Source organism: Lissotriton helveticus, chromosome 3_1 (assembly GCF_964261635.1).
Source record: "Lissotriton helveticus chromosome 3_1, aLisHel1.1, whole genome shotgun sequence".
In the NCBI taxonomy this organism is placed as follows: domain Eukaryota; kingdom Metazoa; phylum Chordata; class Amphibia; order Caudata; family Salamandridae; genus Lissotriton; species Lissotriton helveticus.
Genome location: NC_136061.1, coordinates 1,928,547,483 through 1,928,573,514, shown reverse-complemented (window position 1 = coordinate 1,928,573,514; position 26,032 = coordinate 1,928,547,483). Strand labels below are relative to the sequence as shown.

Sequence of the window (26,032 nt, the reverse complement as noted above, 5' to 3'; positions counted from 1 at the left end):
GGGGGAGAGCCACTCTGCACTTTCTATGGCCCTGATCACCCCTTCCTTCTCGAGCCTGTCCAACTCTTGCTGTACTGCCTCTCTACTTCTGAACGGGATGTTCCTTGCTTTGTGCACCACCGGTGTTGCTCCTTCCTTTAGTCTGATTAAGTGTTTGTATTTCGCCAGCTCCCCTATCTGGCCATTGAACACTCTTGGGTACGCTCTTCTCCATGACTCCACATCGTCCCTTTTCTCCATGTCCATGAGTAGGATTTTCTCGATACCACCTGGATTCAACTGGATCCCTAAGGCTCCCTGGTCTCTCCAGCTCAGGACTGAGGGGCCCTTCTCAGCAATGTACAGTTTGCATATCGCTTGGCGGTCTCTGAACTCGAATGACAGGGGACAAAACCCCAACATTGGGATCCTCTGCCCAGTGTACGTGACTGGACGCAAGTCCATGGGACGCAGTTTCTCACCGTGTGTGGATGCAAATTTGTCTTCCCATACCTTCCTTTGTATGATCGAGATGGGGGCTCCGCTGTCCGCTATCATTTCTAACGGTATACCTCCGATGTGCATGTCCAACCGGGGCTTGTCGTTGCCCGAGTCATCCATCTCCAACACTTGGACATCGATGTACAGTATTTCCTCCTGGTCATCAGTTTCCTCTGAGTCATTAGTATCGTCTTGCTGTCCTCGGTCAACGAATTTCACTGTGGCCCCTTTCGGTTTCCGGCGGCATACCTTCTCGTAATGGCCAAATATGCCGCAAAACGAGCACTTAGCTCGGAACGCCGGGCACGCTTTATCATTCCCTAGATGGTTGACACTCCCACATCTGTAGCAGCTCGGGCGTCCTCCTTTAGCTCCCCTCTGGTCGGTGGAATATACTGACCTCTGCTTCCTGCCCTCCGGTTTCTTCTGTGGCTCCTTTGGCCTCGGGCGTTCTCCTTTCTGTTGCGTCGATATCTGGCACACCGACTGCGTACCACCTGAGTCTTTTTTGGCTGCTTGGGCACAGCGTTTTGATAGTTCGGCCTTCTTGACCATGGCCCAAATTTCTTTGAGTGGGGCATCTCCGTTCACCCACAGTTTGTCCTGGACATGGGAGCTCGACGTATGCATGATAATTTGGTCTCGGATGAGCTCGTCGTGTAGAGCGCCGAATTTGCATGAGATGGCCAGCTTCTGTAGGGCAACAACATATTCATCAACCGTTTCGCTACTCTTCTGTTTCCTTTGGAAGAAATTGTAGCGGTCAATCGCGACACAAACCACGGGCCGGAAGTGTGCGTCCAAGTCGGCAATGGTGTGGCTGAAAACATCGTCGTCAGTTGCGTCTCTTTCTGCCTTCGCAATGGTGTCATAGATTCTTATCCCCTCTGGGCCCAGGTTGTGTAGCAGGATCTTCTTTCTGCGTGTACTTGAGTATGGAGCGCCAGCTTCTTCTTCCAAAGCGTCGAGATAGTTGAGGAAGTACCTCTTCCAGTCCTCCCATTGCCGCTCCGGTTCCCCTGGGTTGGTTAGGAATGGCACCAGTTGCGTGAGGGATGACGAGTGTACCGCCATTCTGCCTTCTCTGTTTCTGGAGGGTTGAACAGATACTGACTTCCCTTGGGGGCTGCCCGGAGCGTTGTGCCTGGTGGGGTCCCCTTCTTCCGGGTCACTCTCGCTGTCGTCCCTAAGTTGTGCGTTGGAAGGGGTGAGTAGTGGTTGCGTCCCAGCCCCTCCTGCTGTCTGCACTCCTATGGATTCTTCAGGGCGAGTGTTCGAAGACTCACCTCTGCCCTCACTCTGTTCCGCCAGCTTGCTCGGCTGGTCTTGCTATCCTTGGGGTGGTGCTCCCCACTGCCCCTAGGTTCGCCTCTGTTGGCGCGGGCCCAGTCGCTACGCTCGCTCGCCTCCTCGAATCTACGTGGCGCCAGGTGCCCCGTGTGTCTGCAGGCCTACCTCCTCAGCTGTGCAGTCCTGCTTGCTACGTTAGGGGTGTGCGCCGCGTGGAGCCTGGTGCAGGCCTCTGCCACGCTCCGTCCTGCTGTTAAGCACATGGAATGCGTGTCCACCGGTGGGATCAGCGTTTTCTGACCCCCAAACGTCCTTTTTGCTTGCCTCCGGGGTTCTGCGTCAAATCCCATGCCTCGTCGCCATTATGGAATCTATTAATGAGGCTGGACGCTCGTTTACTTTTATGCTATTCTTTATTCAGGACGGAGCGCCGGGTACACACTACTGCTCTGCGAGGAGCGGTCGGCGCCAATGACTGCAAATGGTCGCCTTCCGTCCTCGCGTGACGTGTTTCCTGTTCCGCCTAGCGGAACACTAGTGCGCTGACCTAGGTGCGTCACCACAGACGGGAGGCAGCCAAGGAGCCTTGCAGGCCCCCGTCAGGCGCTAGTCGAGATGCACAGTGACAGCTCGGGGGCCACGTCCTTGCAACCAGAGATCTGCAGTGACAGGCCCCGGTCGACGAGAGCTCCCCAGCCGCCGCCAAGGCCCCCCTGAGGCCGGTGTTACGAGCTTTCTCCAAGGGGGTGGGGTGGAGGGGGTGTGCTGCACTCCTGCGTCACCGCCACGCAGTCTCACTCACCCCTAGCACAGGGACACGCCATCCACGGAAGCGCCAGGCATAATATATGCAATCAGCAATATGGACAGAATTCAGAGCATCCTTCCCTCAGCAGCTGCGGACACAATGCATGCAATCAGCAATATCCCCAAACTCGGAACTCAGATGAAGTCACGCTGCAGTAACAAGGCAAGCTGAGAATGCCAATCTATCATGTTCTTTGTCTGTGAATTGTGCAAGATAACGCCGAATAGGATGGTTCAAAAACTCGGAGATTAGGCCCTACTAAGAAATGACGCAATGCTTTTTAGGGAATAGACCAACAAAGACGTCACCAACGGTGAGGTCAATATTCAAAGCAGATGGCAAGAGAGAAAGGGAATAATTACAAATGTTATGGAATAAGACCCTTATGAAGGAAAAGAAACAGGGTGAGTGCAGCAAGAGCAAAGTGATCAAATGACCTCAGCTCTCAGCTGATAAGGGGCTCTCCACCCCCTCCTGTACCCACCTCCTCACTCTAAAAGCAGCCAGTGTCCAAGGAGTCGAGTTCAACGAACAATGGGCAGCTAATTGAGGGGTAAAGTAAAAGCGCATCCCTCTACACTTGTCTATTTTAACCCCCACACAAGGCGTATTTACTTCTGGGTGGTCTAATTTGGAATAAGAAAAGAGTAGCATCCATCGCTTGGCCAGTAACATCTACTGTGGCTACGGAAAGCAGTATGGGTCGGTGGTAAGAGCTCACGAGGGATGTAGAAAATAGAAACAACGCCTCCTGCCCTCGTGACTTCATGAAATACAAGCTCCGTGCACACCATGTAATATCGGAAAAACAGCATCTACTAAGACTGTATCTCACAGAAACTGACTGGAAGCTTTATGGAAACAAGCTGCACTTGTCAGCCTCTATTACAGTCAATTTATTTATTTATTTATTAACAGTTTTCTATAGCACGGACATGACCCATGGGTATCAGAGCGCTTAACATCATATGGTATGGGTTACAAACACAATGTACATAGAGCAGTAGGATCGTACAGACTTAAATAATGTCGTTTTAGACCTAGCAACTAAAAGGCTAATATAGGGGAAAACAATGAACGGATCGGTATTGATTAAGACAGGTAGTATTTCTTTAAGGATCAATCAATTCTAATCTCATATTGGGTATCTGGTCATAAAATTAATGACAAGTCTTCGGTAGCGTTTGTCTTGTTTATGGGAGGAACTTGCTCATAAGAAAGTTCTTGATTTCTTTCTTGAATGTTGTAGTGTTTGTAATTTTTCTGATGTTTGCAGAAAGGGAGTTCCAAATCCTGGGTGCTACGCCTGAGAATGTCCTCTCATATGTTTTTTTCTTCTTAAAGATAGGTGGTTTCAGGAGCAGATAATTGGCACTCCTGACAAGTCTGTTTCTTCCTGAGATTTCTATTTTGTGGGCGAGATATTTAGGTGTGTTGTGATGAATTGCTTTATGGGTGATACAAGCCATTTTCAGCTGTACTCTGGCTTCGTACGGTAACCAGTTTAAGGCCTTCAAGTGAGGCGAGATATAGTCAATAGACGTAATAGCATAATCATAAGGCTTTACACATCCCCAAAGTAGACTGCAGATTGGAGGATTTTTAAAAATAGATTTGTTTCTTAGCCATTTGAAATTCTCATCGATGTGCAATTTATTCAGAAAATTATTTTCATTTTTGGATGCACTGAATCGTTTTCAATTTGTTTCTTCACCTGTTCTTGTTCTAGGGTTACTGCATCTTCACTCGGCATCCTGCCTATTGGCTGCGAGGCTCTCATATTGGATTCGGTGGCTTATACCTTTCTCTTTTTGATAAAGTCAGTATAACTCTTAAATTAATCTACAGCAGTAATGCCCTTTTAAAATAGGTACTCCGAATTTGAAAAATCTCTTTTTAGATTTACTGACTTAGTATTTCTTATGACTTCTAAAATTCCATTGCTGGTGTTATGGCTTTTGATTCTCTGTTTTATTATTATTACCAAGCTTCTTTCTTACTGAGTTATACTGTAGCTCTGAAAGATCTTAAACTCTCTTTAATGAACACCCATTTGGTACTCCTAAAATCGTGGTGAACACCAGCGCTCAATGAACAAATTAAGAAGCTATGGTGACCATCAAGGGATGATGCCACAACCTTTTCTCAATTTTATAAAGGTAGATAAGTCTCGATTTAAAGATGCAAAATCAATTTATGATCATTTCCTGTGCTCAGATTTTTAAAGGGAGACAGGCTTGATTCAGGAAGCAAAATCAATTAATTACAATCAGATTACATAATCAGCCAAAAGTCTAGTTCAGATTGGTTTGTTTTAAAACAATGACCTAGGCACACATAAATCGTAGGTTAAACAGTATGTAAATAAATACAAGCACTATAGTATAATAGCCATCAAACGAAAGAAATATCTTCGGATGTGTTGAGAAATGTTCAGTCTTTTAATTTTTCTTAAAAGCCAATGACCAGAAGAAAACCAGCCGACACGATTGTCGTCGCATGTGGAAAATAGTTCAGCGACTTCCTCAGGGCTGGGAAAGGATACAAGGGATAAGGGTGATACAAACATCATGGCTCAACATTAAAAGAATCTCAAAATGAAGCCGTTCATATCGAAATCGAGAGCAGAAGAATTAGTGGAAACCCTCAACACCTTTTTGTGGAGAAAATCCATGCTTAGGATGCAAGTACAAAATTGATAACGGCAAGTGCTGATAGAAGTGGTGTGCACATAAATCAGCGAAGTGAGGTTCAACATGCCCTATGTACGAGACTGAAACTAACTCTGGGCCATGCGTTGGTGTTGGGTAGGATGGGCAAGACACAGTTCATTATACTTAATAGGAATCTGACTGTTCTGTTGTACCTGTATATAGAAGATGAATGCCTTGATCGTCTGAGAAAGGGAATGGAAAAAATAGAGGGAAGAGGTAGTGAGGAAAAATGTCCCGTGAGTGGGCACTAAAGTAGTAAAGGACAGTAGTAAAATGAAGGTCTCTAAAGGGTAGGTGCACATGGAGACTGTGCATAGAAGAGAGGAATGGAGGGAGAAAGAAAAAGGGGGGTGAAGCGAGATGATATCAAGTGTGAGAAAAGAGAAAAATGTTGAGCTTACCGCTCAGCTGGTGATAATTCCAACCCGGCTGGGTTTAGAACAATCAGGTTAACTCGATTCGTTCTAAAGTATCTGGCGATATGAGGGAGTGAAAAAAGCGATTATAAGAATCTCTTTATGCCGTCAGATCAGACAAGCAACTGAGCATTTCTGTTCACCCAGTATAAAACACGTTTGAAAAGAGTGTGAATGATAGAGGAATCGCTCACCAGACGTGCGGTGAAAACGAACATCTGGGACGTAATGAATCAATTCTCGATCAGTTGACTGTAATAATTAGGTCACGAATATATAAAGGCCAATGTGGACGAGCTGCGAATAAATAAACTGCAAACACAACAATGATGGACAGAATGTGGATCAATGTCACACATTCACCCCAGTCCAAAGATCTGGGCCCAAATCCATCGTTTTTCCACTCCACACCACCCTGGGTTAGACAATGGCGATATGCAAATCAGCGCTGACCTTGTGCCCCATGGGAATAGTCCAGTCTGAACTACAAAAGCCATGTCCTTCCCAGAACGGAAACAAGCATCCGAGGACCGGCCCGGTTTCGAGGTAACACCTCTCTTCAGCCCGGCTAGCTTGATTCCAGTGGTGTGGAGTGCCTGGGACTCACGTCTGAGCATCCCCAGTACACTTAGAGCGGTAACTGCAAACACAACAATGATGGACAGAATGTGGATCAATGTCACACATTCACCCCAGTCCAAAGATCTGGGCCTAAATCCATCGTTTTTCCACTCCACACCACCCTGGGTTAGACAATGGCGATATGCAAATCAGCGCTGACCCTGTGCCCCATGGGAATAGTTCAGTCTGAACTACAAAAGCCATGTCCTTCCCAGAACGGAAACAAGCATCCGAGGACCGGCCCGGTTTCGAGGTAACACCTCTCTTCAGCCCGGCTAGCTTGATTCCAGTGGTGTGGAGTGCCTGGGACTCACGTCTGAGCATCCCCAGTACACTTAGAGCGGTAACTGCAAACACAACAATGATGGACAGAATGTGGATCAATGTCACACATTCACCCCAGTCCAAAGATCTGGGCCCAAATCCATCGTTTTTCCACTCCACACCACCCTGGGTTAGACAATGGCAATATGCAAATCAGCGCTGAGCCTGTGCCCCATGGGAATAGTCCAGTCTGAACTACAAAAGCCATGTCCTTCCCAGAACGGAAACAAGCATCCGAGGACCGGCCCGGTTTCGAGGTAACACCTCTCTTCAGCCCGGCTAGCTTGATTCCAGTGGTGTGGAGTGCCTGGGACTCACGTCTGAGCATCCCCAGTACACTTAGAGCGGTAACTGCTTTTGTAGTTCGGACTGGACTGTTCCCATGGGGCACAGGGTCAGCGCTGATTTGCATATCGCCATTGTCTAACCCAGGGTGGTGTGGAGTGGAAAAACGATGGATTTGGGCCCAGATCTTTGGACTGGGGTGAATGTGTGACATTGATCCACATTCTGTCCATCATTGTTGTGTTTGCAGTTACCGCTCTAAGTGTACTGGGGATGCTCAGACGTGAGTCCCAGGCACTCCACACCACTGGAATCAAGCTAGCCGGGCTGAAGAGAGGTGTTACCTCGAAACCGGGCCGGTCCTCGGATGCTTGTGTCCGTTTTGGGAAGGACATGGCTTTTGTAGTTCAGACTGGACTGTTCCCATGGGGCACAGGGTCAGCGCTGATTTGCATATCGCCATTGTCTAACCCAGGGTGGTGTGGAGTGGAAAAACGATGGATTTGGGCCCAGATCTTTGGACTGGGGTGAATGTGTGACATTGATCCACATTCTGTCCATCATTGTTGTGTTTGCAGTTACCGCTCTAAGTGTACTGGGGATGCTCAGACGTGAGTCCCAGGCACTCCACACCACTGGAATCAAGCTAGCCGGGCTGAAGAGAGGTGTTACCTCGAAACCGGGCCGGTCCTCGGATGCTTGTTTCCGTTCTGGGAAGGACATGGCTTTTGTAGTTCGGACTGGACTGTTCCCATGGGGCACAGGGTCAGCGCTGATTTGCATATCGCCATTGTCTAACCCAGGGTGGTGTGGAGTGGAAAAACGATGGATTTGGGCCCAGATCTTTGGACTGGGGTGAATGTGTGACTTTGATCCACATTCTGTCCATCATTGTTGTGTTTGCAGTTACCGCTCTAAGTGTACTGGGGATGCTCAGACGTGAGTCCCAGGCACTCCACACCACTGGAATCAAGCTAGCCGGGCTGAAGAGAGGTGTTACCTCGAAACCGGGCCGGTCCTCGGATGCTTGTTTCCGTTCTGGGAAGGACATGGCTTTTGTAGTTCGGACTGGACTGTTCCCATGGGGCACAGGGTCAGCGCTGATTTGCATATCGCCATTGTCTAACCCAGGGTGGTGTGGAGTGGAAAAACGATGGATTTGGGCCCAGATCTTTGGACTGGGGTGAATGTGTGACATTGATCCACATTCTGTCCATCATTGTTGTGTTTGCAGTTACCGCTCTAAGTGTACTGGGGATGCTCAGACGTGAGTCCCAGGCACTCCACACCACTGGAATCAAGCTAGCCGGGCTGAAGAGAGGTGTTACCTCGAAACCGGGCCGGTCCTCGGATGCTTGTTTCCGTTCTGGGAAGGACATGGCTTTTGTAGTTCGGACTGGACTGTTCCCATGGGGCACAGGGTCAGCGCTGATTTGCATATCGCCATTGTCTAACCCAGGGTGGTGTGGAGTGGAAAAACGATGGATTTGGGCCCAGATCTTTGGACTGGGGTGAATGTGTGACATTGATCCACATTCTGTCCATCATTGTTGTGTTTGCAGTTACCGCTCTAAGTGTACTGGGGATGCTCAGACATGAGTCCCAGGCACTCCACACCACTGGAATCAAGCTAGCCGGGCTGAAGAGAGGTGTTACCTCGAAACCGGGCCGGTCCTCGGATGCTTGTTTCCGTTCTGGGAAGGACATGGCTTTTGTAGTTCGGACTGGACTGTTCCCATGGGGCACAGGGTCAGCGCTGATTTGCATATCGCCATTGTCTAACCCAGGGTGGTGTGGAGTGGAAAAACGATGGATTTGGGCCCAGATCTTTGGACTGAGGTGAATGTGTGACATTGATCCACATTCTGTCCATCATTGTTGTGTTTGCAGTTACCGCTCTAAGTGTACTGGGGATGCTCAGACGTGAGTCCCAGGCACTCCACACCACTGGAATCAAGCTAGCCGGGCTGAAGAGAGGTGTTACCTCGAAACCGGGCCGGTCCTCGGATGCTTGTTTCCGTTCTGGGAAGGACATGGCTTTTGTAGTTCGGACTGGACTGTTCCCATGGGGCACAGGGTCAGCGCTGATTTGCATATCGCCATTGTCTAACCCAGGGTGGTGTGGAGTGGAAAAACGATGGATTTGGGCCCAGATCTTTGGACTGGGGTGAATGTGTGACATTGATCCACATTCTGTCCATCATTGTTGTGTTTGCAGTTACCGCTCTATGGGGCTCATTAGGATGGCGGTTTTTCCGCATCCTCTGGGCCGGCGGAATCCACCGCCGGCCCGGAGGATGCGGAAAAACCGCAGCGGACCCACCAAAGACCCACCGCCACATTAGGATGGCTGGTGGGTCCTGGTTTCCGTCCGCAGCTTTTCCGCCGCGGTTGGCTTACAACTGCGGCGGAAAAGCTGTAATATGGTGACGGTGTCTCTCAGACACCGTCCACCATATTAGGATGCACAGAAAGAAATGCTTTTACGCGGCGGATATTCCGCCGTGTAAAAGCATACGGAGCTTCACTGCGGGGCCCGTTGCGGGCCCCCTGGGTGAAGGGGGGGGTGGGGGGTGCACATGGGGGGTACCTATGGTACCCCCCTGCATATGTATGCAGCAAGCGGCAGGCACCGCGCGGTGCCTGCTGCTTGCTGCATACATATGCAATGTATGCTTTTTTAACATTGCGGCGGGTGCAGCTTGAAGCTGCACCCGCCGCAATGTTAAATATCCAGGATGTGACCGCCAGGGTGGCGGTCACATCCTAATTTGCACGGAGGGACCGCCGCAGCCCATGCGGACGGTCCCTCCTACTCTAGGGTGGCGGACGGACGCAAGTCCGTCCGCCATCCTAATGAGCCCCTAAGTGTACTGGGGATGCTCAGACGTGAGTCCCAGGCACTCCACACCACTGGAATCAAGCTAGCCGGGCTGAAGAGAGGTGTTACCTCGAAACCGGGCCGGTCCTCGGATGCTTGTTTCCGTTCTGGGAAGGACATGGCTTTTGTAGTTCGGACTGGACTGTTCCCATGGGGCACAGGGTCAGCGCTGATTTGCATATCGCCATTGTCTAACCCAGGGTGGTGTGGAGTGGAAAAACAATGGATTTGGGCCCAGATCTTTGGACTGGGGTGAATGTGTGACATTGATCCACATTCTGTCCATCATTGTTGTGTTTGCAGTTACCGCTCTAAGTGTACTGGGGATGCTCAGACGTGAGTCCCAGGCACTCCACACCACTGGAATCAAGCTAGCCGGGCTGAAGAGAGGTGTTACCTCGAAACCGGGCCGGTCCTCGGATGCTTGTTTCCGTTCTGGGAAGGACATGGCTTTTGTAGTTCGGACTGGACTGTTCCCATGGGGCACAGGGTCAGCGCTGATTTGCATATCGCCATTGTCTAACCCAGGGTGGTGTGGAGTGGAAAAACGATGGATTTGGGCCCAGATCTTTGGACTGGGGTGAATGTGTGACATTGATCCACATTCTGTCCATCATTGTTGTGTTTGCAGTTACTGCTCTAAGTGTACTGGAGATGCTCAGACGTGAGTCCCAGGCACTCCACACCACTGGAATCAAGCTAGCCGGGCTGAAGAGAGGTGTTACCTCGAAACCGGGCCGGTCCTCGGATGCTTGTTTCCGTTCTGGGAAGGACATGGCTTTTGTAGTTCGGACTGGACTGTTCCCACGGGGCACAGGGTCAGCGCTGATTTGCATATCGCCATTGTCTAACCCAGGGTGGTGTGGAGTGGAAAAACAATGGATTTGGGCCCAGATCTTTGGACTGGGGTGAATGTGTGACATTGATCCACATTCTGTCCATCATTGTTGTGTTTGCGAATAAATAAACAGAACCTGTTGTCAGGGTACTGAGTCCAATTGAGACCGTAGGAAGTGGGAATTAAGAAGGAATTATAGGGAGGTCAATAATGAGACACTTGCCCCATTTATGACCAGATTGAGGCCTCTCATTTTGAGGGATACTAATGCCGCTGCCCTAGAATTTTCCAACTCCATCTCGGGAGCAGTGGACATCTTGGCCCCTGCTAAACAGCACTACTCTGCCAGAAAGAGACCTTCGGCACCCTGGTTTTCTGACTCCCTTAGGTTGCTAAGGCAGGGCTTCAGAAAACAGGAGAGGTGTTGGCGGGCTCACCTCGATCCCAAGGAGAGAGAAATACACAAACGCCTCCTTAAAGAATATAAACTGGCTATAATTGATGCAAAGAAGGCTCATTTTGTTAATCTGACGGCCTCCCTCAACTCTCCCAGAGATCTGTTCAATATTGTAGACTCCCTTTCCGTCCCTCAGACACCGGACCCCATAGTGGGTTCTCAGGAGCTTTGTGATAAGATCTCCACTTTCTTTCACACTAAAATAGTAGATATTTATACATCACTAGAATCTCTTAACCTTGAATTGGATGCTCCCTCTCTTATTGCCCCTTCCAATCCTGATTGTCGGCCGAATGAACCCTGCCCCAGCCTTCTTAACTTCCCTCTCCTTACCCGTGAAAGGATTAACCTGCTCCTTGATAAAACCAAATTGGGTTCCCCTCTGGATCCCTGCCCTCTTAAGATACTTAAGAAGTGTAGGGAGGTGGTTATCCCTCCCCTTTTAGAGGTGCTGAACCTAGCAATCATGGAAGGAACTTTCCCGCTTTCCTAGAAAATGGCGGTTGTTAAACCTCTCCTGAAAAAAGCCACGTTGGACCCTGGGGTTTTGAAGAACTTCCGACCAATATCTCTGTTACCCGCACCAGCAAAAATACTTGAGTCACACCTTAACCATCACTTAAGCTCCTTCTTGGATGACTCCAGTTCGCTGGACTCATCTCAACACGGTTTTCGCAGAGCTCACAGCACTGAGTCCGCCCTCAAGGTGGTCATCAATAACATCCGCTCGAAGGTCGACATGGGCCAGACCACTCTTTTGGTCCTGCTCGACCTTACGGCAGCTTTCGACACCCTGTCTCCCTCTGTCCTGGTCGCACGTCTCAGGGAGATTGGTGTTGGAGGCGCAGCTTTCAGCCTCCTGACCTCTTTCCTTAATCAAAGAGAACAGAGGGTGAAGCTGGGCGAATTCCTCTCCCCCTCCAAACCTGTGCAGTGTGGGGTCCCCCAGGGATCTTCCCTAAGCCCCACACTTTTTAACATCTATGTGGTCCCACTCTCCAGGTTAGTAAGATCTTTTGGATTAGAGATACTGTCATACGCTGACGACACCCAGATCATGGTCTCCCTCTCTCATTCGGTGAGCACCTCCGCTCTTAACTTCTGGAACTGCATGTATGCAGTCTCTCAATGGATGATTCAGAACTCCTTGAAGTTAAACGGAGAGAAGACAGAAGTTCTGATCTTCGGGGGTGACCAGGATATCTGGTCGAGTGACTGGTGGCCATCGTCCCTTGGGGTGTGTCCCCTTCCTTCTCAATCTGCCAGGAACCTGGGTGTGCTGATAGATACCACGCTCTCCTTCGACCGTCAGGTCAGTAGGACGGTCTCCACCTGCTGTGGAATCATCAGGATCTTGAGAAAGATCGCTCACTACCTCTCTCCTGAAGCCCGCAAGCAAGTCACTGTGGCTCTCGTCTCCTCGAGACTGGATTACTGTAATGCACTTTATTCAGGCATTAATAAGAATCTTATCCAGCGCTTACAGATTGTGCGAAATGCGGCTGCCAGGTTGGTTCTTAATCTTCCCAGACTCTCCTCAGCCTCCTTGGCCAGGAAGAACCTACATTGGCTGCCCATCCAGTCTAGGATCTCGTTTAAGATCCTCTGTCTTGCCCATGGGGCCCTGTATGGCTCAGGCTCAGAGGGCATTAGGTCCCTCTTACACTCTTACTCCCCCAGCAGAACTCTCTGCTCTTCTAATAAAAACCTCCTGTCAGTCCCTCGCTTCCACAAAGTAAGGTGGGGAGGGAGAGCCTTTTCCTCCCTGGCGCCCAGGCTGTGGAACACTCTTCCCCCTGATCTGGCAGGACAACCCTCTATTATGCTTTTTCGTAAAGCATTAAAAACTTGGCTCTTTGTATAGGCCTATCCGTAGTCCTGCACTAGAAGACTTACAAGCTGTATGACCTTCAAGCACCTTGATGCCCTTGGGCTAAGTCGCGCATTACAAGACTCCACTCACTCAATTTTTAGTGCAGCATAAGCAAAGACGCTGGTAAAAAGTGAAAATTTACCATGGTAAATGTAGCCTGCGTAGCGGGACGCCGTAAGGGAGTTTTGCTTGTGGAACAGATAATTCCAAGGACGCGGGTGATCTGGAAAGTACATCCATTACATGTTAGTCACTGTACCAGGTTCTATAGCAATGATTAACGGAGGACATCATTCAAAAGAACGGGGCGCTGTAAGTCTTACCTTGAGGCGAGCGTGCCAAGGAACCCTCACAACGGATCACTGTGTTCCGGGTTATGGACACGTGACCCTGAGGCCGGAAGTGGATTATAAACTGTCGACAGGCTGCCCTTCATGAGATGGTAGAAAGAAGGCTAGAGCGTAAACTTTACTGTTTCGCTCGTGAATGTGGAAGTTCCTAGTAGATAGACTAATTACTGTATTAAGCCGGATCCTTAAGTGATAAAGGTATACAAACAAGGGTTCGAAAAAACCCGACCTCCACTGCGTGATGCTCATTATTAAAAAACAATGATCGTCGGTAAAGTCATATCATGATTTTGCTAATTCTACCTGCATTAGGACAAAATAGGGTTGGATTTCAAGTTTAAGGAAAAGTGAGTCTGCGCAAATGTATGCAACGGACACCCGAGCGGTAGTCCAACAAGAGTTCTCAAATAGGGGTTTCTAGAAGTGAGAGAGTAGTGAGGACAGTGTGGGGTGGAGTTGCATGACCAAATTGTGCGTGAACTCGTCCATGCTCTGGTGTGCTTCCCCCACATTGTGTGTTCTTAGTATTAAAAGTGCGTTCTATAATGAGACTGTTAATGAGATTATACGATGTGATCATTGCCAAACGCTTTTGATATGGATCCATCGTCACTGTTACAAAAATAAAAGGTAATATTTAACAATTACTAGGCGATAGTTGGATACCGAGACATGACGATGCAGGGAACAAAACATGTAAACAAGACAGAGAACTGAGAATCTACACAAGGTCACCCTGACCTATGAAATTATGCATAGTTCCAGTCATAATGTACTGGAATAAGGATAAAGTTAAACATTCTAGTGATGCAAACCAAGTAATATACATACATTCAAATCTGTATTAAAAAGGTATTCATTATCTAGTGCCATCTCTTTAGCCTTAATGTAAATGTACTCAACGTTCCTTGGTTTCGAAGCAAAGTTGCGGACATAAGAAATAATAAAAACATTCATGGGCTACTGCCACTGTCTCTGAAATAGTATATGGCGAAAGGATACATGGGAGAGGACATAGATAAACATTGTGCTAGTGTTTTCATTTCGGCGCGCAAGCTGTTAAATCATTAATCAAATTGTTGCAGTGACAAAAAGATATCAACATATTAAAAGAGACAGGAACATGTCAAAATATACTTGGATATCACTCTTGAGGGTCTTGATCTGGAACAGCCACCTTATGATATGGATTTACTATTAGAGGAACTTAACATAGAATCTGATTACAGCATAGCTAGTGGTCTTAAATCAAAATTCAAATGGGTACCTACTCTCCCCGGAGTCAACGGGATTGATAAATTCTATAAACGGGTTTTGGAAGACATTGATAAACTGGACAAAAGGAACACTAAAACTGCTTTTGGTACAAAGACAATTTAACACAAGGGGAACGCCTAGCACTCAGGACTCTCAGCAACGATCAAGAGATCCTAATAAGAGAAGCTGACAAGGGTGGAAATGTTGTGGTCATGAACCAAAGCGACTACCACAATGAAATTCTTACCCAGCTTGGGGACAATACCTGCTATGAACGTTTTACTTACAACTCAATAGGGACCCTCACCATTGAGATACACAAGAAACTTGACATTTGGTACAAAGCTGGACTACTCAATGAGGAAACATGTTTGTATTTAAAAGTCCTCAGACCAACCTACCCATGACTGTAGACTCTTCCCAAAGCCTACAAACACCTCCCTTTCCCTCCTAGCAGACCCATAGTATCAGGAATAGGGGGTCCCACAGAGGCTTGCAGAATGTATTGACTTATTTCTTGGCCCATTGGTACGCAACCTCCCCTCCTACATACAAGACACAAAACATTTCCTTAATTTACTGGCAGATCTTCATTGGCAGCCTGGTACCATTTTGGCTACTTTAGACGTTGTATCCCTGTACACCAGCATTAGACCAGACTTAGGAATGCGAGCAATCACATGACTCTTGCACAACAGACCAGCTACACAGTGGCAGCATAAGAACATGTTAGTCTCCATGATGGAATTGATTCTGCAGAACAATTTCTTTATGTTTGACAAACACTGGTACAGAAAAATGAGGGAAGTGGCAATGGGATCGAAATTTTCGCCATCCTTTGCGAATCTATTTATGGGCACTTTGGAGGCAGATTTGATTTGGGGACCCAAAGGGGCTCAATGGATCGACTCCATCATCTTTTGGGGCCGATACATTGATGATTGTCTCCTACTGTGGTCGGGCACACAAAACCAGTTGAAAGAGTTTTTCACACATCTTAACACCAGCACATGGGAGATGCTATTCACCATGGAATCAAGCATAGAATTCCTGGATGTTGAACTGTATGTTAAGCATGATCAACTTCACAGCAGGCTTTTTAGAAAGAAAACCGCATGCATTGCAGTTCTGCATGCAGGGAGTTCACACCCTCCACATCAGATCCAAGCGATACATTACAGCACATTTTTAAGGGCCAGGAGGAATTGCAGTGAAGACACAGAATTCCAAACATGCTTCACTGACATGAAAAAGAGGTTTTTGAAAAGGGGCTATTCGTCCAGAATTCTTAAAAAAGCTGAGAATAAAATGGCAAATGTACAAAGGGAAGACACACCAAGAACCTACATTCACACACAATATCAGAAACAACCAGTGCGATTGATAACGGATTTTATTGATCTACATCATTCAATCAGGAGAAGCTTCACAAGACACTGGGGCAACTTACAAGCAGACAAATCTATCCACATTACGAATCACCCTCAGATTACATTCAGGAGGGGCAAGACCTTAACGAAGAAATTGAACCCCACCATACCACATAGCATCACGGGAGCAACCTGGCTTAGACCACACAAGTTCAGCTGTTGTGGAGTCTGCAGGTGGGCTAAACATGGCATCAAGCAGTTCACAGATTTTGATGGAAAAAGGTATGATATCAGAATAAACGTCAACTGTACTACTAGGTACGTCATATACATCATAGAATGCATGTGTAGAAAAATCTATGTTGGTAGCACCATCAGACCCTTGAAGGACAGAATCACAGAACACATCAGAGCCATTGACAAACAGGACCCTAAATACCCTGTAGCATTACACGCAGCTGTATGTCCAGCACAGGGAGCAGACAAGAATGTTCTTTTTTTGGTATTGATGTGATACAGACCAACGTACATGGTGGTAATAGGGAACTCAGACTTAGACGCACTAAGGCTATGTGGATCATGCGTTTATGTACAGTGGAAGACGGTCTTGACTATAACCATGAAATGCAATATTTTCTGGGTAACTAATGTTGGCACCACAGTTAATCAGTTTTTCACCCACAGTTTCCTATCCACAGACATTAGTCTAACCTGGACCGTAGATGTTTTCCTTTCTCAACATTTGAAAAATGTACCATTTCAAGACCGTCAAAAGTGATATCCAAGTCTATTTTGACATGTTCCTGTCTCTTTTAATATGTTGATATCTTTTCGTCACTGTAACAATTTGATTAATGATTTAACAGCTCGCGCCCCAAAATGAAAACACTAGCACAATGTTTATCCATGTCCTCTCCCATGTATCCTTTCGCCATATACTATTTCAGAGAGAGTCGCAGTAACCCAAGAATGTTTTTATTATTTCTTATGTCCGCAACATTTACATTCAGGCTAAAGAGATGGCACTAGATATTGAATACCTGTTTGATATAGTTTTGAATTTATGTATATTACTTGGTTTGTATCACTAGAATGTTTAACTTTATCCTTATTCCAGTACATTATGACTGGAACCATGCGTAATTTCATAGGTCAGTGTGACCGTGTGTAGATTCTCAGTACCCCGTCTTGTTTACATGTTTTGTTCCCAGCATCGTCATGCCTCGGTATCCAACATACACCTATTAATTGTTAAATAATACCTTTTATTTTTGTAACAGTGACGATAGGTTTATACCAAAAGTGTTTTGCAATGATCACAGTGTATAATCTCATTAGCAGGCTCACGATAGAACACACTTTTAATACTTAGAACACACAATGTGAGGGAAGCACACCAGAGCATGGACGAGTTCACGCAGTTATTCAACTCCACCCTACACTGTCCTCACTACTCTCTCACTTCTAGAAACCCCCTAGTCGAGAACTCGTATTGGACTACCGCTCGGGTGTCCGTTGCATACATTTACGCAGACTTGCTTTACCTTGAACTTGAAATCCAACCCTCTTTTGTCCTAATACAGTTAGAATAATGAGCATTACGCAGTGAAGGTTGGGTTTTTTCGAACCTTTGTTTGTATACCTTTATCACTTAAGGATCTGGCATAAGGCAGTAATTAGTCTATCTACTAGGAACTTCCACATTCACGAGCGAAATAGTAAAGTTTACGCTCTAGCCTTTTCTCTACCATCTCATGGAGGGCAGCCTGTCAACAGTTTATAATCCACTTCCGGCCTCAGGATCACATGTCCATAACCCGGAACACAGTGATCCGTCGTGAGGGTTCCTTGGCACACTCGCCTCAAGGTAAGACTTACAACGCCCCGTTCTTTTGAACGATGTCCACAGGCAATAGAGCCCTCCTACTGAGAGAACAGAAATGGTTTTACCGCTTGAAGAGTCACATTATAGGGCTGAATGACGATATCCCATGGCATGCCCTAGGTAGGTGAATTCTCTTTTCCTCCGTTTGTATGTTACAGTGATCGAGTGTCCATATGGAGAAGGAGCTGGGAGATAGTGCCCTTGTATAACCTGGTGTGGCATGTGGGTGAGATCTTATTCTCCACCTTGATATGTGTCCTCCCTTTATACCTTTTATGGGGAGGGGGGATCCTGTAGGGACATGTTGCACTGCACATGCTTGACGTTGGTCCATTTAACTTGTGCTATATTCGTGGGGTGAGTTGGCCTGGTGTCATGAAGTGGCTAACATCCAGCTTCCCGCTGTTGGTACAGTTTTATCCTGCTAATGCTCCTGACCTGTGGTTTGGTATTTCTGTATTCACAGGTTATTAGGCATGTGGTTTTGGTGTCTATTATAGGACTATGTATCAGGATTTAGACGCGTGTGCCTGTACGTATATCCCATAGTGTGGCAGTACTTGGTACCGAGGTGGTCTGTTGTATTTACAGAGACAATCTCTTGACTTTCTTGAATTTGCATATGTTCTCACTGGGAATCGAATAAAGTGTTCTTTTGTGCTTGTCTCCCCACCGGGTACAGCCTGGTTTGGTTTAGATCAATGGATCTCGCCTTGATTTATGTTCGGTATGGGAGTCCTTTAAACGGCAATATCGAGGCGGTGCTGATGGAGTTTGGGACTACGCCCCCAGGCTGACTCGCACGGCAGCGCGTACTTTGACGCATATGTGCCTCACGTGATGTGCTTGGGGGCGTAAACGGAAGAGGTACATTTAATGGCGATGCCGGCGTCCCTCCGTTGTACTACGCGGCGCCACTACAGCAGGCAAAAGTGGTGCGAACATCCTTCGGAACAGTAAGGAGGCTGAGAGATGGATATTGTTAGATTTACCTTTGCCTTTTTGATCGAAGGGGATTATGGGTTCTTTGGCCCTATTGGAGCCTCGTATGTTATCGACAACCATTAACAGTTGTGTATTGTTCCTTCTTGAACACAGGTTGTGTTCTTAGGGGTTCTCCCTGCCCGGCACCATTTCGGGTTCAGCATTCTGATAAACTCGGTGAGTGCTGGTTTACTGGGAAAAGTCTAAAGGTATTCCCCTGTGTTTTTTTTTATTTTTTTAAAACCTTTATTGTACAGAAGGCGCGCACAGATACGGGCCTACAACCCACCGGGCCGGCCACCACAATAAAGAAACATACGAGGCAATACAGGAGAGACAACAGGATTTCTAAATAGCTCGTATGAAAGGCAAAGGCAACAAGTCTTTGAGTCGCCATCACGGACAGGATAAAAGTAGGTTAATTTTATAATAGAATAAAGGGTGTCACAGGATAATGTCAATCTGTAAAGTCCAGAGGGCCGTGGCGGGCCGTGAGCAAGCCGAAGTCTCGAATACAGGAAAAGACCAACAGAACAATACATTTTGGCAAAGGCAGAACCTGAGTCCCACATCAAAAACAATCACAATCGCTGCTCAGCACCCACCCGCCACTATCAGAGCACATAATAATAAAACAGCGAAAAATACGTTTACAAAACTAAAAGCCCTCCGTTACAACAACCCAAGGGAGGAAAAGAAAATGGGGTGGGGAAAAGGAAAAAAGGGGAGGAAGAGAACATCAAAAAAGGGGAGGGGGAAAGTGAGGGCGCAGCGTCAGTGCACGCCCCCCACGGCTAACAAAGCACCCAATACTAATTCGGCACATGGAACTAGTGGCAACAGGAGAAATGAATGCGTAGTAAACCGTGACAGCAGACATACCAAAAGGGCCATGCCAGCACAAACACCCCGGGGGGCTACGTGCCGACACCGCGCCACGAAATCAGGGGATACATAAGAGCCATAGAACCAAAAAGAGGAACAGGGAAAGATACAATAAACAGACCCCCCCACCACCCCGCACAGCCCACCCTGCACCCCTGCAGAAGGCTATGGCCTACCCCCCAGCAGCGTGCCTGTCGCCCTAATTAGAACCCGAAATATAGAGAAATATAAGAAAGAAAGAATCACTTAGATGAAAAAAGGGGGGGAAGGGGAAACAGGGAAAAAACAGCGGGAGAGGAGCCACATAATCAAAAACCCCTTCAGCTCCCACCCCCCCGCCCGAAAATACTCAGAGCCCACGGGAAGACAATAAACACACGGATAAGCTCCAGGAACGTAAAGACGTATCAAACATAATCATACAATTATGAACGGATCACCCAACCATACCACAAAATAACAGTCCACAGAGGCAAGATCAGCTCAACCCTGCCCTCGTTTTTCGCAAACTGTAATCGTCCAGCGCACCAGGAACCAGATCACATAAAACAGGAGGTGAAGAACAGGGAGTCGAATCAAAAATACACTCAAGTTGTAGCGATCGTGACCCGGATGATCCAGAAAGTACAGTAACCACTTCAGGCAAAGCAGGCAAAGTTCCGATGAGAATACGGAGAAAGCCGGTCCAGCGGCACCGTCACAGGATCTTCGTACGGCCATGTGAGGCAAAAGAGGAAAAGGAGACCCATCGAGGTCGGTCCAGACGGGATCCAGCCGGGGAACCTCCGGAGCAGAAGGAGGCACAGGACAAAGAAGGGCAGCGGACCCCCGCACATCCACACCATCAGCAGCCTCCAGGTCCACAACCCCAAGGAAAGTTCCAGCAGCACACAACAGAGATGAAGCCGCGCAAACCGAGGGGGGTCCGGCAGGCCCAACAAAGGGACCCCCCTCCAGGATAGCGGTCGGTGCCGTCATGGGTGCCCCCCAGGAGCGCAGGGCGGCGAGGATGTCGCGGAGCGTAGGCTCACCTTTACAGTATTCAGCAAACGTGCCGCGCGGCGGACTCGCATCGCCGGTCCCCGCAAGGCCGAGAATCATGGGGCCGGCCGCCATCTTAGAAGCCCGGCGGGGCCGCTGCGAACACCGACCCCCGCCCGGATATCAGCGGGGCAAAACAGGATACCGGCAACCACCAGCGGAGGTGCCACCAGGGCAGGAAGGGGAGCCACCAGAAGAAGGCGATGCGCCGGCACCCCACACGCCGCCGGCACCGTTCTCCGAGTCCGGGCGGAGGAACTCAAAATGGCCGGGCCGGAGAACAAAGGGGAGACGAGCCAGATGTACGGTCAACCCCGTCCATGGAAATCAGCTCCCCAACACCAGGCCGCAGGACCGCCGGACCAGGCTCAGGAGGCCGCAATCGGTCTATTAGCACATCGGCCCCTCCGACCGACTCCACACCACCACCAAGGGCCGGCCACCGCGCCCCGTCCAGCCCGGGCGCCGCCAAGGAGTGCCAGGCCCGGCCGCTCCGGAGGCCCCGAAGCAGACAGGGGCGTAACTCAGGATCCGTGACACCCAGGAATCACCGGAGCAAACGGTAAGTGCCTGTGAGTTATCGTCGTTCCACTGCACATCGTGGAATACTTCCCGGGGCAGGATAAAGTACAGGATATTTGTTGCAGACAGGAGAGTGATCGGAGCCGAGCTAAAACGCGGCCATCTCGGACGCGAGCTTGGCTCCTCCTCCCCTGTGTTTTTAATAATGGGAACGTTGGTTTTAACTATGAGTGCATGTATCGGTTCAGTTGGTAGCAATAAATATGAAACCTTTTGGGATTCCCAGGAGCAAAACATGAATTCCTTGTGGGGGATTTAGACAACAGCTATATAAGTATATTAGGACATTTGCAATGAAACAAGCCTATTTAGCATGATGCCCCATTTACTGTGCTCTATATTTATAGCATATGTGTGTTTGTTGTGTTTTTACAGTATTTGTATCCCGTGTTGACGGGTATTACCTCCACACGTTTCTGATCAAAATTGGTCCTTTACCCCATCTATTAACCATACTGAGGTAAGGTGGGGAAGTAGACTGGGACTGGTAGAAGTCCTGAGGAAGACCGGCGTGACATTTTAGTGGGGGCACAGCAAAACGGTCGAAACATGTTGGCATTGGCAGTTTAAGGAGGGGTGTTTTGGGAACCTGACATTCCATATAACACTTCCCATCCTTCACTATTTAAATCCTGGCCTTGGGACCCATGAATAAAGGGTTCTGGAAGGGTATCCATGAGCCAATTTTAAGCACTTTCCTTCGCTGCACTTTTTCTATCACTGTACCCAGTCACAGAGTAATACACACCTTGATATCACTGTTTGTCACTTTTGTGTTGTTCGTCTTCCCCCTCCCTATGCTCCATCCTGTGTGTGGCTACGCCAGGATGTTTTGTTAGCAGACCCGATGATGAAGCATGTCACACACATCTGTGTGTGAGTGAGGGCAGTTTTCTAAACACACAACTTGTGCCACTGCATGTTCATCACCCTGCCTGTATTGTTTTTCTTCTCTTTACCCCTATTAGTGTTAACATTCATCTTCTGTATACAGGTACAACAGAACAGTCAGATTCCTCTTAAGTATAATGACCTGTGTCTTGCACATCCTACCCAACACCAACGCATGGCCAGGAGTTAGTCTCACTCTCGTACATAGGGCATGTTGAACCTCATTTCGCTGATTTATGTGCACACCACTTACATCAGCACTTGCCGTCATCAATTTTGTACTTGCATCCTACACATGGATTTTCTCCACAAAAAGGTGTTGTGGGTTTCCACTAATTCAGCTGCACTCGATTTCGATATGAACAGCTTAATTTTGAGATTCTTTTAATGTTGAGCCATGATGTTTGTATCACCCTTATCCCTTGTATCCTTTCCCAGCCCTGAGGAAGTCGCGGCACTATTTTTCACATGCGACAAAACACGTGTCGGCTGGTTTTCTTCTGGTCATTGGCTTTTAAGAAAAATTAAAAGACTGAACATTTCCCAACACATCCAAAGATATTTCTCTCATTGGATGGCTATTATACTGTAGTGCTTGTATCTCTTTACATACTGTTTAACCTACTATTTCTGTGTGCCTAGGTCACTGGTTTACATTGCACTGTAAGGGTTTTACCCACACTAAATTTGGGGTTTATATGGCTTCTCCCCTCTCCTAGTTGCACCATACTGACTTTGTATCCCTTCAGACTTTTGCGTCTATTAAGCAGAGCGCCTAGTAATTTCCCTGACCACTAAAAACCCTTCCCTAAAGTGTCAGTTCAGATTGGTTGTCGACGTACTAACCATATCCCACACTTTATATGTGCCCGCTGGCAAAACAAAGTACATATGTAATTGGCATCATCTATGGGTGGGTGTATATGCCCCCCAATGACTGAGTGCAGTGATCGGGTTAGTGACCTGTCTCATCACATATAGTGAGATGCCATGGTAAATATAAGATCAATTTAAATCAGGATATCATGAGGCATAGTTGGTGTATATTACAAAAAAAATGCAAAAGATTTTGCCAGTCACAAGTTCCAACTTCCTATGAACCAAGGTAAGAGGACTTTGTACAACGATGATGATGGCAAAGAAAAATTTGCATGTAGCCCAATACAGGTAATGTGACTACCCCTAACAAATAATAATTCCAGTGCATCCATCTCTACTTTAAATGTGTAAAATTAAAAAATAGAACATGCCTATGCTTCTGAACCAAGGTAAGTGAGAGGGGACTACGTGTAGCAATTTTCTTTTTAAATATCTTTTTATTAGAGTTTTCCAGTTACATAAAATATATATGTAATTAAGCCTCCAGAAGTAATAGCATCTAACAATAGGCATGAAGGTATGTAAGCGTCACAGAATTACCTTCAATCAGCCCAAATTACAAAATTCCTGTAGATACATTTGAGGAATAATTGTACTTTCGGGCCCAGGGAGTTTGCACTGTGTCCTTAGTACGATATTTCAATATCTTATAATTTAAAAAAAAAAACAGATTTCATTAATCAAATAGCACATATGAAGCAGAGCTCTGTAACACAGAAACTTCTGCATAAAAAGGGTATATTATTATGACTTTGACTTTTACACAAGTAAATCAAGGAAAAATGGAGAGCGATACAGATAAAAGGAAACCATGAAGAAATCCTAACCCAACAATGCCCCCGTCGCACTACAAACCTCCCAGCAGCAGCAGCACAGCAATAGAGAATGCACCATCGACAATGATTGCAGCGTCCAAATATACAGGAAACCACGGTTTGCACCAAAAGAGTAGAAATTAAGCTGGGTCGAAGGGCCCTGCCGCAGAGACTGGCTCCAGCTGCAAGCCTCGATAGTCCACCCATTGCTTCCAAATTTTAAAATGTTTATGTGGGCAACCTCTTGCAGTGGTGAAAATGGGAATCTCCAAGCCCATGCAAAAGTCCAGGCCATTCTTCCATGCGGACACCGAGGGTGCTGCTGGTGCCTTCCATGCCCTAGCAATGTCTCTTTTAGTCAGAGTGAGCCCAAGCAACATAAGATGGCGTTTGTATATGTTACACCCTATGCCATCCATAACACGTAGGAGTACCAGCTTCGGCGTGCGGGGGAAGTCCCAACCCAACACCTCCGAGAGGCAGGCCATAACACCCCTCCAAATACGTGCCAAGGAAGAGCAGTGCCAGACCGTATGTATCAGGGTGCCCTCCTCCCGTTCGCACCTGAGACACACAGGGGAGCCTACTAATCCCGCCCTCCATAATCTAACCCGTGTGAAGTAGACCAGATGAAGATACTTAAACTGGACTAGGCGCAGACGTACTGCTATAGCCGCCCCCGCGGGGAGGCCAGGGCCTCCGTCCAGTGCTCTTCATCGAGTGGGCCAACGTCTCCCTCCCAGGCCTCTCTAAGCTTCTGCAGTGTGGAGGAGCAGTGCGTAACCAGGGATTGGTATATTTTAGAGATCTTATGATCTTGAAGATCCCCCATAAACATCTTCGCCTCTAGCGGGCTAAACTCAGCCAGTGACTCCAGACCCTCCAAACTAGGAGAGAGGCGTGCAGGAACTGAAGATACTTGTAAAATTGGGTTCTTGGCATGTGAAATTCTTTCTGTAGGTGTTGAAAGGACTTCAGGACCGGCCCCCTCATTACGTCACCTAGGGTAGAGATACCAATGCTATCCCAGCCACGAAACCCGGTGAGAGTGGCTAATTGTGGCAGGTGCCCATTGTTCCATAGTGGGGTCTCCAGCATCAGTTTATTCCACCACCCCATCCTCCGTAAAGCCTGCTTCCATATCTGGAAAACGACATTCATAGTCAACGCCAATGAATTGCGCAGTATCATGTGTAGGGAGAAATGCCCCATACACCGCCATTCAACCCCATAAGCAGGGTCTCCCCTGACCCGTACCACCATTAATTCATAACGAGCTGGTGTGAGGCCATATAGTATGATAAAATGTCATAGGTCGCCAGCCCCCAACAGTACGTAGAGTGGAAGCACGTCCGTAAGGCAACTCGCAACTCGCACCGCTCCACCGGCCCATAAAAATTGCCCCAGGGCAGCATAAACCTGCCGGAACCATCTGGGGGGAATCCGGTAGGGGTGGTTCTGCAGTTGGTATAGTAGATGGACAATGGCATATGTGACCAAGTCTTGAGATCCTCCCGCACATGTTCCCAAACTGGAACCAAATTCCTTTCCCAGGACACGGTTGGCAAGTGCGATAGAAATACTTCATCCCCCCGGTAACCACCCGAACCGACCAGGCCTAGGAGCCCAGACCCGGTGCATCCCCAAGGACCCACAAAGTGGACTAGCAGAGGTTCATATATAGGCCAGACGACTCCCCGAAGATCTGCATGATGCGAAGCAGTCTTGGCCCTGTCTCATTTACATTGGTAAGGAAAAATAACACATTGTCAGCGTATAATGCAATACGATCCGATAATCCGTGCGCCCATTCAAAGCCAGTCACCTGCGCATCATCTCGCACCCAGGGGTTCCATCGCCAATGTGAATAAGTATGGAGACAGAGGGGCAGCCCTGCCTGGTGCCCCATCTGATGGAAAACGTGGAGGAGGCAGAGCTGGCTACGCGCACTGATGCGGTGAGGTCAGTGTACAGCAAGGTCAAGTAGGACAAGAAACGTGGTCCGATATTCAGTTTATGTAAAAGTGCAAATAAATACACCCAACTGAGGGAATCAAATGCCCTATCCATATCTGCCAGTAACAAGGCTGCCTGTTTGCCCAGACC

The 26,032-nt window shown here is 47.8% G+C and overlaps 1 long non-coding RNA gene across 1 annotated transcript in view; it reads left to right on the top strand.

Annotated features, from left to right (window-relative positions):
* The first annotated feature begins 2,324 nt into the window (after positions 1-2,324).
* The window catches only part of LOC144825218 (uncharacterized), a 43,768-nt gene continuing 20,060 nt past the window's right edge, over positions 2,325-26,032 (top strand). The window contains exons 1-2 of the long non-coding RNA XR_013609337.1: positions 2,325-2,740; positions 4,308-4,397. This is a non-coding gene — a long non-coding RNA (uncharacterized LOC144825218). The remainder of the gene's footprint in view (positions 2,741-4,307; positions 4,398-26,032) is intronic.